The sequence below is a fragment of the Andrena cerasifolii genome, unplaced genomic scaffold, assembly GCF_050908995.1.
Source record: "Andrena cerasifolii isolate SP2316 unplaced genomic scaffold, iyAndCera1_principal scaffold0718, whole genome shotgun sequence".
Taxonomy (NCBI): Eukaryota; Metazoa; Arthropoda; class Insecta; order Hymenoptera; family Andrenidae; genus Andrena; species Andrena cerasifolii.
The window spans coordinates 4,409-10,852 of NW_027485610.1; the positions used below are offsets into that span (position 1 = coordinate 4,409).

Below are 6,444 nucleotides of genomic sequence, written 5' to 3' on the forward strand. Positions count from 1 at the left end.
AATTAACTAGAGAAAACAAATGAGGTAAGTAAATAGAGAAAAATAGGTAAATAAATAGAGAAAAAATAGGTAATAAACTAGAGAAAAAATAGGCGTATAAATAGAGAAAAATAGATAAATAAATCAAAGAAAAAAAGGTAAATAGAAAAAATAGGTAAATAAATTAGAGAAAAATATAGGCAAATAAATAGAGAAAAATAGGTAATGAAGTAGAGAAAACAAAGCAGGTAAATAAATAGAGAAAATAGGTAAATAAATTAGAGAAAAATGTGTAAATAAATTAGAGAAAAAAATACGTAAGTAACTAGAGAAAAATAGGTAAGTAAATAGAGAAAACAAAAGAGGTAAATAAATAGAGAAAATGGGTAAATAAATAGAGAAAAAATAGGTAAATAAATTAGAGAAAAATATAGGCAAATAAATAGAGAAAAATAGGTAATGAAGTAGAGAAAACAAAGCAGGTAAATAAATAGAGAAAATAGGTAAATAAATTAGAGAAAAAATGTGTAATAAATTAGAGAAAAAATACGTAAGTAACTAGAGAAAAATAGGTAAATAAATAGGGAATAAATAGGTAATGAAGTAGAAAAAACAAAGGAGGTAAATAAACAGAGTAAAAATAGGTAAATAAACAGAGAAAAAATAGGTAAATAAATAGAGAAAAAAGAGGTAAATAAATAGAAAAAAATATGTAAATAAATAGAGAAAACAAATGAGGTAAATAAATAGAGAAAAATAGGTAAATAAATAGAGAAAAAATAGGTAAATAAACTAGAGAAAAAATAGGCGTATAAATAGAGAAAAATAGCTAAATAAATCAAAGAAAAAAGGTAAATAGAAAAAATAGGTAAATAAATTAGAGGAAAAAATAGGTAAATAAACAGAGTAAAAATAGGTAAATAAATGAGAGAGAAAAATAGGTAAATTACTAGAGAAAAAATAGGTAAGTAAATTAGAGAAAAATATAGGCAAATAAATAGAGAAAAATAGGTAATGAAGTAGAGAAAACAAAGCAGGTAAATAAATAAGAGAAAATAGGTAAATAAATTAGAGAAAAAATGTGTAAATAAATTAGAGGAAAAAATACGTAAATAACTAGAGAAAAATAGGTAAATAAATAGAGAAAACAAAGGAGGTAAATAAATAGAGAAAAATATAGGTAAATATATAGAGAAAAAAGGTAAATAAATTAGAGGAAAAAATAGGTAAATAAACAGAGAAAAAATAGGTAAATAAATAGAGAAAAAATAGGTAAATAAATAGAAAAAAGAGGTAAATAAATAGAAAAAATGTAAATAAAGAGAGAAAACAAAGGAGGTAAATAAATAGAGAAAATAGGTAAATACATGAGAGAAAAAAATAGGTAAATAAATAGAGAAAAGAAAAGAGGTAAATAAATAGAGAAAATGGGCAAATAAATAGAGAAAAAATAGGTAAATAAATTAGAAATAAAGTAGGTAAATAAATAGAAAAAAATATGTAAATAAAATAGAGAAAACAATTGAGGTAAATAAATAGAGGAAAATAGGTAAATAAATAGAGAAAAAAATATGTAATAAAGAGAAAAATGTAAATAAAGAGAGAAAAATAGGTAATTAACTAGAGAAAACAAAGTAGGTAAATAAATAGAGAAATAGGTAAATACATGAGAGAAAAAAATAGGTAAATAAATTAGAGGAAAAAATAGGTAAATAAACAGAGAAAAAAATAGGTAAATAAATAGAGAAAAAAAATTGTTAAATAAATAGAGAAAGAATAGGTAAATAAACTAGAGAAAAAATAGGCGTATAAATACAGAAAAATAGCTAAATAAATCAAAGAAAAAAAGGTAAATAGAAAAAATAGGTAAATAAATTAGAGGAAAAAATACGTAAATAACTAGAGAAAAATAGGTAAATAAATAGAGAAAACAAAGGAGGTAAATAAATAGAGAAAAATATAGGTAAATATATAGAGAAAAAAGGTAAATAAATTAGAGGAACAAATAGGTAAATAACAGAGAAAAAATAGGTAAATAAATAGAGAAAAATAGGTAAATAAATAGAAAAAAAGAGGTAAATAAATAGAAAAAATGTAAATAAAGAGAGAAAACAAAGGAGGTAAATAAATAGAGAAAATAGGTAAATACATGAGAGAAAAAAATAGGTAAATAAATAGAGAAAAGAAAAGAGGTAAATAAATAGAGAAAAATATAGGTAAATATATAGAGAAAAAATAGGTAAATAAATTAGAAATAAAGTAGGTAAATAAATAGAAAAAAATATGTAAATAAATAGAGAAAAATAGGTAAATAAATAGAAAAAAAGAGGTAAATAAATAGAAAAAATGTAAATAAAGAGAGAAAACAAAGGAGGTAAATAAATAGAGAAAATAGGTAAATACATGAGAGAGAAAAAAATAGGTAAATAAATAGAGAAAAGAAAAGAGGTAAATAAATAGAGAAAATGGGCAAATAAATAGAGAAAAAATAGGTAAATAAATTAGAAATAAAGTAGGTAAATAAATAGAAAAACATATGTAAATAAATAGAGAAAACAATTGAGGTAAATAAATAGAGAAAAATAGGTAAATAAATAGAGAAAAAAATATGTAAATAAAGTGAAAAATGTAAATAAAGAGAGAAAAATAGGTAATTATCTAGAGAAAACAAAGGAGGTAAATAAATAGAGAAAATAGGTAAATACTTGAGAGAAAAAATAGCTAAATAAATAGAGAAAAGAAAAGAGGTAAATAAATAGAGAAAACAAAAGAGGTAAATAAATAGAGAAAATGGGCAAATAAATAGAGAAAAATAGGTAAATAAATTAGAAATAAAGTAGGTAAATAAATAGAAAAAAATATGTAAATAAATAGAGAAACAATTGAGGTAAATAAATAGAGAAAAATAGGTAAATAAATAGAGAAAAAAATATGTAAATAAAGAGAAAAATGTAAATAAAGAGAGAAAAATAGGTAATTATCTAGAGAAAACAATTGAGGTAAATAAATAGAGAAAAATAGGTAAATAAATAGAGAAAAAAGAGGTAAATAAATAGAAAAAAATATGTAAATAAATAGAGAAAACAAATGAGGTAAATAAATAGAGAAAAGTAGGTAAATAAATAGAGAAAAATAGGTAAATAAATAGAGAAAAAAATATGTAAATAAATAGAAAAATGTAAATAAGGGAGAGAAAAATAGGTAATTAACTAGAGAAAACAAAGTAGGTAAATAAATAGAGAAAATAGGTAAATACATGAGAGAAAAAAATAGGTAAATAAATTAGAGGAAAAAATAGGTAAATAAACAGAGAAAAAAATAGGTAAATAAATAGAGAAAAAATTGTTAAATAAATAGAGAAAGAATAGGTAAATAAACTAGAGAAAAAATAGGCGTATAAATACAGAAAAATAGCTAAATAAATCAAAGAAAAAAGGTAAATAGAAAAAATAGGTAAATAAATTAGAGGAAAAAATACGTAAATAACTAGAGAAAAAATAGGTAAATAAATAGAGAAAACAAAGGAGGTAAATAAATAGAGAAAAATATAGGTAAATATATAGAGAAAAAAGGTAAATAAATTAGAGGAAAAATAGGTAAATAAACAGAGAAAAAATAGGTAAATAAATAGAGAAAAATAGGTAAATAAATAGAAAAAAAGAGGTAAATAAATAGAAAAAAATGTAAATAAAGAGAGAAAACAAAGGAGGTAAATAAATAGAGAAAATAGGTAAATACATGAGAGAAAAAAATAGGTAAATAAATAGAGAAAAGAAAAGAGGTAAATAAATAGAGAAAATGGGCAAATAAATAGAGAAAAATAGGTAAATAAATTAGAAATAAAGTAGGTAAATAAATAGGAAAAAATAGGTAAGTAAATAGAGAAAACAAAAGAGGTATACAAATAGAGAAAAATAGGTAAATAAATTAGAGGAAAAAAATAGGTAAATAAACAGAGAAAAAATAGGTAAATAAATAGAGAAAAATAGGTAAATAAATAGAAAAAAGAGGTAAATAAATAGAAAAAATGTAAATAAAGAGAGAAAACAAAGGGAGGTAAATAAATAGAGAAAATAGGTAAATACATGAGAGAAAAAAATAGGTAAATAAATAGAGAAAAGAAAAGAGGTAAATAAATAGAGAAAACAAAAGAGGTAAATAAATAGAGTAAAATATAGGTAAATATATAGAGAAAAATAGGTAAATAAATTAGAGGAAAAAATAGGTAAATAAACAGAGAAAAAATAGGTAAATAAATAGAGAAAAAAGAGGTAAATAAATAGAAAAAAATATGTAAATAAATAGAGAAAGCAAATGAGGTAAATAAATAGAGAAAAATAGGTAAATAAATAGAGAAAAAAATATGTAAATAAATAGAAAAATGTAAATAAGGAGAGAAAAATAGGTAATTAACTAGAGAAAACAAAGTAGGTAAATAAATAGAGAAAATAGGTAAATACATGAGAGAAAAAAATAGGTAAATAAATTAGAGGAAAAAATAGGTAAATAAACAGAGAAAAAATAGGTAAATAAATAGAGAAAAAAATTGTTAAATAAATAGAGAAAGAATAGGTAAATAAACTAGAGAAAAAATAGGCGTATAAATACAGAAAAATAGCTAAATAAATTAAAGAAAAAAGGTAAATAGAAAAAATAGGTAAATAAATTAGAGGAAAAAATACGTAAATAACTAGAGAAAAAATAGGTAAATAAATAGAGAAAACAAAGGAGGTAAATAAATAGAGAAAATATCGGTAAATATATAGAGAAAAAAGGTAAATAAATTAGAGGAAAAAATAGGTAAATAAACAGAGAAAAAATAGGTAAATAAATAGAGAAAAATAGGTAAATAAATAGAAAAAAAGAGGTAAATAAATAGAAAAAAATGTAAATAAAGAGAGAAAACAAAGGAGGTAAATAAATAGAGAAAATAGGTAAATACATGAGAGAAAAAAATACTTAAATAACTAGAGAAAAAATAGGAAAGTAAATAGAGAAAAAGAGGTAAATAAAGAGAGAAAATAGGTAATTAACTAGAGAAAACAAATGAGGTAAGTAAATAGAGAAAAAATAGGTAAATAAATAGAGAAAAAATAGGTAAATAAACTAGAGAAAAAATAGGCGTATAAATAGAGAAAATAGATAAATAAATCAAAGAAAAAAAGGTAAATAGAAAAAATAGGTAAATAAATTAGAGGAAAAAATAGGTAAATAAACAGAGTAAAATAGGTAAATAAATTAGAGAAAAATATAGGCAAATAAATAGAGAAAAATAGGTAATGAAGTAGAGAAAACAAAGCAGGTAAATAAATAGAGAAAATAGGTAAATAAATTAGAGAAAAATGTGTAAATAAATTAGAGAAAAAAATACGTAAGTAACTAGAGAAAAATAGGTAAGTAAATAGAGAAAACAAAAGAGGTAAATAAATAGAGAAAATGGGTAAATAAATAGAGAAAAAGTAGGTAAATAAATTAGAGAAAAAGTAGGTAAATAAATAGGGAATAAATAGGTAATGAAGTAGAAAAAACAAAGGAGGTAAATAAACAGAGAAAAATAGGTAAATAAATAGAGAAAAAAGAGGTAAATAAATAGAGAAAAAAGAGGTAAATAAATAGAAAAAATATGTAAATAAAAAGAGAAAACAATTGAAGTAAATAAATAGAGAAAAATAGGTAAATAAATAGAGAAAACAAATGAGGTAAATAAATAGAGAAAAATAGGTAAATAAATAGAGAAAAAATATGTAAATAAATAGAAAAATGTAAATAAGGAGAGAAAAATAGGTAATTAACTAGAGAAAACAAAGTAGGTAAGTAAATAGAGAAAAACAGGTAAATAAATAGAGAAAAAAATAGGTAAATAAACTAGAGAAAAAATAGGCGTATAAATAGAGAAAAATAGCTAAATAAATCAAAGAAAAAGGTAAATAGAAAAAATAGGTAAATAAATTAGAGGAAAAATAGGTAAATAAACAGAGTAAAAATAGGTAAATAAATGAGAGAGAAAAATAGGTAAATTACTAGAGAAAAAATAGGTAAGTAAATTAGAGAAAAATATAGGCAAATAAATAGAGAAAAATAGGTAATGAAGTAGAGAAAACAAAGCAGGTAAATAAATAGAGAAAATAGGTAAATAAATTAGAGAAAAAATGTGTAAATAAATTAGAGAAAAAAATACGTAAGTAACTAGAGAAAAATAGGTAAATAAATAGGGAATAAATAGGTAATGAAGTAGAAAAAACAAAGGAGGTAAATAAACAGAGAAAAAATAGGTAAATAAACAGAGAAAAAATAGGTAAATAAATAGAGAAAAAAGAGGTAAATAAATAGAAAAAAATATGTAAATAAATAGAGAAAACAAATGAGGTAAATAAATAGAGAAAAATAGGTAAATAAATAGAGAAAAAATAGGTAAATAAACTAGAGAAAAAATAGGCGTATAAATAGAGAAAAATAGCTAAATAA

At 20.9% G+C, this 6,444-nt stretch overlaps 2 long non-coding RNA genes across 2 annotated transcripts; both read left to right on the forward strand.

Moving 5' to 3' along the window:
- Nucleotides 1-526: 526 nt before the first annotated feature.
- LOC143378163 (uncharacterized) lies at nt 527-5,671 on the forward strand. The gene is made up of 3 exons (XR_013087728.1): nt 527-1,251; nt 3,621-3,946; nt 5,256-5,671. It is a non-coding gene; the product is annotated as an uncharacterized LOC143378163 (long non-coding RNA).
- LOC143378164 (uncharacterized) lies at nt 4,030-4,706 on the forward strand. The gene is made up of 2 exons (XR_013087729.1): nt 4,030-4,179; nt 4,505-4,706. It is a non-coding gene; the product is annotated as an uncharacterized LOC143378164 (long non-coding RNA).
- Nucleotides 5,672-6,444: the final 773 nt, after the last annotated feature.